The sequence below is a fragment of the Lissotriton helveticus genome, chromosome 11, assembly GCF_964261635.1.
Source record: "Lissotriton helveticus chromosome 11, aLisHel1.1, whole genome shotgun sequence".
NCBI lineage: Eukaryota > Metazoa > Chordata > Amphibia > Caudata > Salamandridae > Lissotriton > Lissotriton helveticus.
In genome coordinates, this window is record NC_136072.1 from 380,265,884 (window position 1) to 380,275,963 (window position 10,080).

Below are 10,080 nucleotides of genomic sequence, written 5' to 3' on the forward strand. Positions count from 1 at the left end.
GAGGGAATTTGTTCTCTGTTCGGTGGCACTGACCTCATCCTGCCTGAATTCGCAGAGTATGATGACGAAATCTTCTTCTTATTCCCTGACACCGAGCCCTGAAAATGAGACAATGAATCAATAACTTTCTTTTTCGTCCTAATTCACTTTTATTCCTGTGTGTCTCTCTTTCTTTGTTTTGCACAGTTAATTTAATTCAAACTTTAATCACCTAATCCCAAAAACAAGACCATCAGCAGAACTGTCTTCACTTGTTTGCTTATTGATTTGAAGGTGCCGCAGTCTACATTCCTCAGGTTCACAAGTTCTGAAGAACATGCTCCTCTATCCTCCTCCTCCAGACTGCGATTTCCCTCAAAGCAGAGTGCTGGATTACGCCCAATGAAGAAAGCACTTGTGGGGGTGTTCTACTTCTTTGCGGGTGAGTTGACGGCTTTGGGCCCATTGCTGTCAAGCTCTAATAATGGATAAAAGTGTTTTGGACCAAATATGAGGTGGAAATTTCTTGCCGTTTTTGCTGACTTGCTTGCCTTTGAGGTGCTCTTTGGCGGGGTTCCGGGTGTTTGTGGGTGAGTTTTGGGGTCTGGGAGCACTGCTGCGACAGTCTCATCTTGATTGCATTTGCTTTTCAGGAAATCCGTGGTGGAAAACAGGAGTTATGATGCTTGGTGACCTAGCTGCACAGCGCGTTTGGACCGAAGGCCGAGAGATATTGTAAGTATGAGATTTAGCTTTTTTGCTGTTTGGGGGTGTTGTCGCGTGCTTTTTTGCGGGTGGGTTGGCGGGTCTTGGCTGGGGCATTCCTGGGAAGGTCTAATACCGGATAGAAGTGTTTTGGACAAAATCCTTAAGGAAAAGCCTTTTTTTTGCTATTTCTTCTGACATCTTGCTCAATGTAGCGTTTTGGGGGGCTTCCTGCTGTTCGTGGGTGGGTTGCGGCCGGGGTCTCTGTCGAAGCACTGCTGCGACAGTCTAATCTTGATTGCATTTGCTTTTCAGGAAATCCGTGGTGGAAAACAGGAGTTATGATGATGACCTAGCTGCACAGTGCGTTTGGACCGAAGGCCGAGAGATATAGTAAGTATGAGATTTAGCTTTTTCGCTGTTTGGGGGTGTTGTCGCGTGCTTTTTTGCGGGTGGGTTGGCGGGTCTTGGCTGGGGCATTCCTGGGAAGGTCTAATACCGGATAGAAGTGTTTTGGACAAAATCCATAAGGAAACACCTTTTGGCACTTTTTGTAAGTTAGGGTTCGTTAGGGTTAGCCCTAGCAGCAGGATTGCATGTGTTTCGGGGTGTTCTATTGCAACGCAGTTCTGGGGTTTTAGAGCACTGTTGGAGCGATGCTGGCTATGGATACTTTTGCTTGCTTGCAAGTGGTTTGAATACAATCCATGGTCGGTAAGGGTGTATTTGGGCCTACTGTTACTTTCAAAGTACGTTTTGTCACCATTTTTCTGCTAGGCATCGTTTTTGGAGATCTGATTGGGGGTCTTCTACATTTTTGCGACTGGCTTTAGTAAGGGTCTTGGTGGGAGCATTGCTGGGAAGGTCAAATTGTGTTCTAAAACACAGTTTACAGTACACCTACCTTGAGGGGAAAGATCCGCTATAATATTTTGGCCATACTTATTTATCCTTAAAAAGGTGACTCAGACAGAGCACGCAATTTCAAAAATATTGTACTGTCTATTAGGGAAATCAAAGTGTGACTTTTTGCACCACACAGCGTACATACCTTTTATTTATTTATCAGTGGTATTGTAATAGCACTTCCTGTTTTCCGTTCAATAATTACAGGCCGGGTTTCAGTCAACATCCGCCAGGCAGGCAGTGGACAGGGTGTCTTCTGTCAGTGGTCACCAACATTGATGGACGAAGCGTCAGCTGGAATGGAGGAGTGCCGCTAATAAGAGGAATTGTTTGCTGCATGCAACTTACTTACCAAATTCAACAGGACAACTCCAACAACATACAGAATACAGATACAGTATCCATTGTTTTCTTCTATGAGTGTGACTGCATGTGCTTAGCTTTAGTTTGTACCCAAAGATTTCTTTATCTTCAATTATTGTTTGTCCAGGCTGTGCATTTTTTTCTTCTCTCAACAAAACCTACCCAAAAAGAAACCCCCATTCCCATCCATTTTCCAAACCCTAACCCTCTTCCCCCGGGCTGTGTTGTTTTGCCTGATGTCTGACTAAAATGACATCAATAATTCCACACACTTGCTGGGGAGGATAAGGTCATAGCAACAGGCTGGTGAAGGAATACGAGGATATCTTCTAGACTTACTCAGCTTCAGTACTATTTCTTCTAGTAGTAGGAGCCAATGTCAAATAAATTCAACGCAAGTACTAGTTATACTTGCAAGCAAATACTTTACCATTTGTTAGGCTACATTATGGCACTGTTCTAGTGTACTGTCACCTGCTATATTCTCGATCGTACCGTAACCGTTGTAATGCTACAGTAAGGACAAACCAGGAAACGTTTTCTTTTTTTCCATAGGAATGCAACTGCCACTGTGTCACACCACTAGTACCACCGCAATGAGGAAATTTCACCCGCCCAGGATTGCCAACGTTAATCCCCATTTCACGTGGAGCCAGCCCTGGGCCTAGCCCTAATTTCTAACACAAAATACAGGTAAGATAAGCGTTTGGTGGGAGGTAGTATAATGGAGTATTAGGACTAGACGAGAGATTGACGGTAGTACTACTAAAGTCCTACGACTGTTCAGGAAAACAAACTTACTGTTACACCCCCGTCCCCCACCCACCAGACTGAAAAGCAGTAAAAAACAGGTATGGTCAGATAAAGTTTAAAAATGTATATTTATGTAGCCCTAACAAAATAATCTCCCTCAAGACCCTCCCTAACCCCAACGATTGTCTTTGAAAAGTCCCAAAAAGAACCCAACTCCCAAATCCCACCCCCCAAAAGTCTCTAAAAAAAGGGCAAGGGACACTCCACTACTGGAGGGTGCTGGTGCATTTTGTGGCATGGGCATCATACTCCTTGCGGAGGGTGGCAAGCTCGAAGCGGAGGCCCTCCACCAAGTTCTTATAGTTATGGACCTCCTGCTCCAGGTAGGACATTCGGACTCCTAGGCGGCGTTGGCGTGCCTTGCAGCTCCTGTGGGGGGCAGCTGGTCTTTCTGCTGCTTGGCGGTGGCGGTTGGCTTTGTTAGCCCGGCTCCGTACCGCTGGAGCACTGCCCATGCTGGCGGCCCGTGGGGTCACGGAGGAGGATGCAGCTGTCCCAGTCGAGGATGTTGTGGTTGCACCGGTCGACTGCGTGTCCTCCTCCTCCTCCAGGGCCACCAGCCGCCGATATTCGGCGACAGTGGCATCCAGCCTCCGTTGCCGGGCCATTCGAGCCTGCTCCCTCCGTGATGTCGATTTGGAAGGAGCAACTATATGAAGAAAGAAAGACATAGTCTGTAACCAATGCTCCTTAGCATTAATAACACAAAGTGATTGAGCCGAAAGTTGGGTCACAGTACAAGTAGCAAATTGAAAGCACAGTACATAACTATTGAGGACAGTATCTATGTAACCTCCCACTTCTGCATCCTTGCTCTAACATTAGTGGTAGTTTAATGAACAAATTCTACGACCACTATGGACTTCCATTACAGTCGACTATGACAGTACACCAGTCTTATTCTTCTTCTTCTCTCTTGTTTAGGAAAATTGGTACGTTATCTTATGCAAGCCGGCAGAATGGCAGCACAGTGAACTTGCACCCGAGAAAAACAGTTGCACACCATGATGAGTGAGACAGACTGGCGTTACTGTACCGGTCCAGTACATGCAGGTGGTGAAGCTATTACTTTTCTATTACGGGTGGCACTGAGAATACTCTGTTACAAGGGCTACTGCTTAATTAATTTACCTTTCACCCTACAGTGCAAATGAGTACTAGAAAAGGAAAATGAAGAAGCTAAATAATTTGATTATCTATCACTTCACATGGGACGTATTTGATGACATATGGGATGACTTTAGGTGCTTTGCTTAATATTGAGTGAACAGTGATACACCCACACATGAATGACGTACTACAACTAAACTAAAGTTATTAAGAGAGGTACGGAGTGTCCACCGTAATAACCGGATATATGCTGTGCTTGCAGTTGCAATACAAAGTACTGCTACTATTCATGGTAGTATTGGACACATTTACAATTTCTTTTCCTTGCCTTCCCTACACTGGAACGGACGTGCGGGTGCGGTGGTACATGCTCTTCAAGGTAACACTTAGTTCATCCAGCGACCATCTACTCTCTCTAGATACACATGTGCTATCTAAGAGTCAGAGAATACCATGCTCCAGGCATCCATTCATTCAAAGTATACGCACACATACAGTTTCTGTTTCACCCACCCAGGCTGCTGTCCTTCCACCCATCCTTGCTTCATCATTGACCCAGCCATGCACCATACCATATTCTTTCCTTCCCAGCCACCTCGGGGGCCAAGCAAACACATATCGTTCTTCTTTGCCAGCCATCATAAAATTTCGCGTCCCACTTACTTACACCCTTCTTTCGCTTTTCGTTCATCCCATCCATCACGTTCATCTAAGATCTTATTGGGATTCTTCTCACCAAAAACTTCACAGCTAAGTCGGAGTACATTTCGAGGAGGCTACTACCTGGTTGATTTGTAATACACCCGTGCAGAAAGCACACTATGCAGTCTTCAATCTCAATAAGTAAGGAATATATAGCTTACCTGTTCCCGCCACCACCGTGCGAACCCCCACAGGACCGTCCGCCGGCTCTTGCACCGCATCCTCCCCAGAGTCCTCCGAGTCCTCGCCCAACACCGCCACCTCCGCGCTGGCCCCGCCACCAGATGTTCCACCTACAAAGTACATTTAAGAATGTTAGAATACACCACTCACTACTATATAATATTTGGTCTAGGAGTAATAAAGAAATGTTAAAAAAACAGAATACAATGTAATAATTTGTGACTGTCTACTCTAAAGTAAAAATGTCCCTTTTTCCAGGGAAGGCTTTTGTCTTGCTGCACTTTTATGCACAACTGATGAATGCTTGCTTTTTATTTTTAACACGCACCACTTTTTCTCCTAACAGACAGAAGCTTGACTTCTAAGAACACGACCAGGATCAAGGTCAAACCAGGTGAGAGCTCGGCTCGACCACAAGAAATGTGTCCAATTAATCGTCAGCACTAAGCACTTTTCCGTTTTCAGTTAAATAGTTTTATGACAAAGTTGATTTTAATAAATGTGTTTACTTTTAATAAAGCTTTTAAACTTAAATAGACTCTGTGGTTTTTGGTCCTCCAGACTAGAGTGGATGAGCTAAAGGTTTTGGAATTTTTGCAAGCATGAGTGCCTCTGACACTTCTTGACTGTGACTCCGTACTCTTGTCCTGCGTAGGATAATCTAAAGATCATTGGGGATCAATCATCAGTGACTTCGGGAGCTAAATGACTCTGCCACACTATCTAGTCAGTAAGGAGACAGTGCATAGAGCTATTGCTGAATAGAATGGGAGTCCAATGGAATTGCCAAATGTCCAATCTTAGTTAGCTAAACAGACAGACTAATAAGAATAATCTAGTAATACCACAGGGAGTCATATTCGAGGCAGGATAAGAATTTATATCCAGTCTACAAGAAGATCAAAGACGATTTAGAAAAAATCGAATGAGGAACGCTAGGAAAAAATAGGTACTCTTTATTAAAATTTAAACTTACTGGGGCCAGCAAAGGAGCCCTCGCCTGCCCGATCCTGGCCTGCATCCTCCTGAACAGCACCCTCCTCCTCCTCCTCCTGTGTCCGACTCCTCTTGCCCTTGGGGGGAGCTGATGTACAACATGAAAGAAAGAAAGACCAGAAAACATGGATGAGATTTGTCAACCAAATCAAACATTTCAAAAGAACGATAACAAAATATTTTGGAGAAATAGCAAATAGATAGACAACTATTCCACGGGATCTATCTCATGTGGTATACTACGTTATTCGTATTGCCTGATTTGCGGACCGTTGACTTAGAAAGTTACCATGTAACTCAATAAACAGACTACTAAAGAGGTTTGCCTAGGCCTGGCAGGCAGCAGTCCGCAGCACGCGAAGTGACAGACAAAGTCCATCCTGCTTGCAGATCAGTGAATACTCAAACTATCAATCCACCGACCACCACCACTATTTCTTCTTATAGCCATGTGTCTAAAGGAAGGACTGGACTTCAGTCTGTTGGGGCTGATTTAGAAGTCCCTTGCGGCTCATTTTCCTCCATTGTTGCGTGACTTTTGTGACGCAGCGGCAGAACAAAAGACTCACCATGGTGTTGGTGCGGCGTATATATTAAAAAAAAAACACATATGGGCGATGCATCACGTTGTAAAGCCCTGCGCCATCAGGGGGCGTTCCGGCGCAAGGGAGGGCGTACCTGCGCAGGAACGAATCCTAAAAGTGGCTGAGGGAAATCTACAAGATGTCAATCAGTCACTTTTAGGACAATGATGCATGACTCAAACCCTGCGCGCTTGAAGCCGACGTACGGCTTGATGCAGCATTGGGGAGATAGGGTACCCCAGAGCATTGCTGGAGCTGCGCCATCGTTGGCACGCAACTCCAGCAATGCGCCGCCTTTACGGCACAGATGCGTAAGGCTTCTGTGACGTTTTGGGCAATGGGTGGTGGTGGCATGGCACACAATTACTGCCGCATCCCTGCTACTTTGCAGGGATGCGCCGGTAATTGAAAATATGACCCTTAGTGTCTAGCATTACGCAGTTCTTATCTTTACACTACACTCATACATAATTTCTCAGGCCAATGAAATGAACACAAAATACAAAACAAATAAGCATAGTAGCAAGCAAGGCTACTGAGAAGGAGAGAAGTGCACCTGAAATGCATAGAAGATTTTGAAATATAATTTACCTACAATGTAATCGGCAGCATTATTGCTCTTGGTAAAGAACAAAGATTTGCAAATAACAGAGCCGGATAAAACAGAGTAGTGATGAATAGCTACTACTACTCACCAAGCCCGGGGACCTCTACGCCGAGCGCGTCCAGCAAGTCCCGTTCCCGGTCCATGACATCTGTCCAGCGGTGGGTGGCCTGGTTATATGTGCGCCGGTCCCCAGAGAGCTTAAACATGGCCCGGCACACCTTCTCCCACCGCTTCCGGCGCTCCCGGATGCCATAGCCGGTTGCGATCTTGCCGCCTCCCAGGATCGTCTTGGGGAGGCGGCGCTGGACGTGGAAGATGAGTGCGGCCACCTCCTCCGCGCTAAAGATCTCCCGTGGCACCACTTGCTCCCCCCTCAAACGCCCGCACGGGAGCCGGGCACGGGGTGCGGGACCCTTCCCCTTCTCAGGGTGCTTCCCAGCTCCCTTTACCATGGTCTGGGCAGAAATAAAGTTAAATGATAAAGAAGAAATAGAATAGTGAAGAAGAAAAGAAAAGAGTTTAAAAAAGTAGTTTAAAAGTAACTAAAAGCAGCAGAAAACACAAAAATATAGAGCTTGAAAAATAGAGGGATAGATAATAAGTAAAATAGATCAAATAAACTTCAAACAAGCAAAGGATGGCAGAGATTCAGAGAGGATACAGAAAGCATACCCAGAACCATAGCAATGAATGAGAAACAAGATGGCCGCGCCCGTTCACGACCGCGTGGGTAAGTTCGCGCGAGATTTTCCTCGCGAGCACGCGCGAAATTGTACTAGCGAGCAGCACAGTTTGCGAGATTACACATAGCGGCCGGAAACGGAATTACGTCACGCAAACAAGATGGCCGCGCCCGTGTACGACCGCTAGGGTAACTTGGCAAACGTATAGCTACAAGCGCCTCGCGAACACGCACAAAATCACGCGAACATACACGTCGCAAAAAAAACATTTAGTGTATTCGCAAGCATTCGCGGCTTCCGAAATCGATCTCGCACGGATTCGCGCCCCAAAAAACGCGCGAAATTGCAGAAAAAACGATTTTTGCTAAACTGAAAGCAATGAGCAGGTGCAAAAGTTCAAACTTAACATTAGTAACATTCACTCTAGTGCTTCCTGAGGGGCCCCTCCAGAGTTTGCAACTATTCTATGACCCTGCTATGACCCAAACAGCAGGCTCATAGAATAGCTACAAGTAGACCATAAAGGTCCTGTGAAAAAAAATTGCACTGCAACAGAAAGCAAATTACAGATAAGGAAGGAAGCAGGTGCCAGCCAGACTGGAACTTTCAAAATAACTGACACATTAATCAACCCCAAATTAATTCATGGCAGTTGAAGTAGGGGAGGTGTGCTTGCTTTTTTCAACCCCCATAAACTACAGTGATAAACAAACCTAATGGGTGGCAGTGAGGATGTACCAGAGGGTGGCATGGGTGTCCCAGAGGGTGGCAGTGGTGAAACAGAGGGTGCTGTGAACCTGTGATGATAAACCAGACGTAGAAACAACATAGTCGCGGCCGTTGCGAGCCGAAAAGTAAGTTCGCAATTGCGAAATTGTCCCAAAATCCGCGCGAACGCTCGCCAACACAAAAAATGGGAAAATCCGCAAATCCGCGAGAGTTCGCGGATTGTCGCGGATTGCGAATCCGTTAATCCGCAAATTCGCGTACGCGAGATCCGCTAGATCCGCCCATGCTTACTCGCCAGTTCTGGCGACGGAGGTTGCATTCCACCCTTCTAGAGGGAGAAGACATGTTACTTTACTTAAAACGCGGTTAATCCTAACCAGAGCCTCAGCATCACAAAATGGATGCTGCTGCCCCGACACAGTCTGACCTCCTGCTGCTGACCGAAACTTGGCAGGGGAGGACTGGGTTTCCTGTCACAGGGAGGTGTTACACCACCCCAGACAGGAGATAGTGGATTGGAGCAGGGAGGGTTTAAAGAAACTAGACACTGCCTGGGGCACACAAGGTGTCCCATGCAAAATCCAGTCAAACCGGATCTGGGGCACTCCAGCCCCAGCTCTGGCGCGAAACTGGACAAAGGGAAAGGGGTGTAACCACCCCCTTCCTGGGTCCCACCCATAGGAGGGACCTAGCAGGTAATCCAGCCCCTTGATTTGGAATAAAGGTAGGAGCTGTGCAGATGCACATCAGATTATCCTGACTGAAAATTATGAAACAAAACTCTGAACCCTTCGACATCCCACTCAATGTGGAAGACTGAAGAATCTCCCTTGTGGTCAAGGAGTGACCACCCTGTGCAAACAGGCACCATCCAGCTCGTCACCATTTGCTTTGTTGCAGTTCCCGCCGGAACTCGAGCAACAGAGATCAACAAGACCCAGCAGCCCAGCCTTCCAACAGCCCGATCCACAGTCCCTGCAAAGCTGAGACCCGTGGAGGTGACCTGAAGCATGGGGCCGGCCATCTTTGAAAAACAACGAAGTGCTGACCGTGCAGCATCCAAGGCTCCCTTGAAGCTGTGCATTGGAGTTTGAGAAGCTTCAGCCCCGAGCAGCTTTTGCACTGAAGCTCACCCCTCCACACTCATCGAGTGCTGCATGAGGCCCTTTTGCATTTTCCTGCTCGACACGTTGGTCCGGTCGCTTGCCCGTTGGCTAGTGGCCCCAGTACCGACGAACCTTTGAATTTGCTCTGCTAGTCTGGTTGCTCCAGATTGGCCCTCGCTCCCCTGAAAAGGAGCACCCGCTCTGACCTTGCTGGTCCGAGTAAGAAGCGATCTTCGAATCCTGCGTGGGTTGCATTTGCCAAGGCCTGTTAACTCTGATCCGGAAGCCGACACCGCCAACAGCGAGCGCCTTTGTGGAAAAATTCGTGATTCACTCCAGGACATCCTTGGTGCCCCAGAGTCCACGTGGCAGCAGAGACAAGCTTCACAACAACCACCTGATTGCGCCCGACATTGTCTGGTTCCTTCCTGGTTCCTTGTGACCCAGACTCTGTCCCCTCTGCTTTCAGATACTCTACATCTTCGATCCACCCTTGGATCCAACCGGACTCTTCTCTACTGGCTGCCTGCAGCATCTTCATCTCCAGGCACCCTAGATCTACACGATGAGACCCGACACGCTTTTGCACCTGTGCACCCGCTTCCTGTGGGTGA

The 10,080-nt window shown here is 47.0% G+C and overlaps 1 long non-coding RNA gene across 1 annotated transcript; it reads right to left on the reverse strand.

The window, feature by feature from the left end:
• Positions 1–3,356: 3,356 nt before the first annotated feature.
• On the reverse strand, positions 3,357–5,848 carry LOC144791020 (uncharacterized). Its single transcript, XR_013602275.1, has 3 exons — positions 5,738–5,848; positions 4,740–4,871; positions 3,357–3,415 (listed from the first exon to the last, which is right to left on the reverse strand). It is a non-coding gene; the product is annotated as an uncharacterized LOC144791020 (long non-coding RNA).
• Between the last annotated feature and the right edge of the window lie 4,232 nt (positions 5,849–10,080).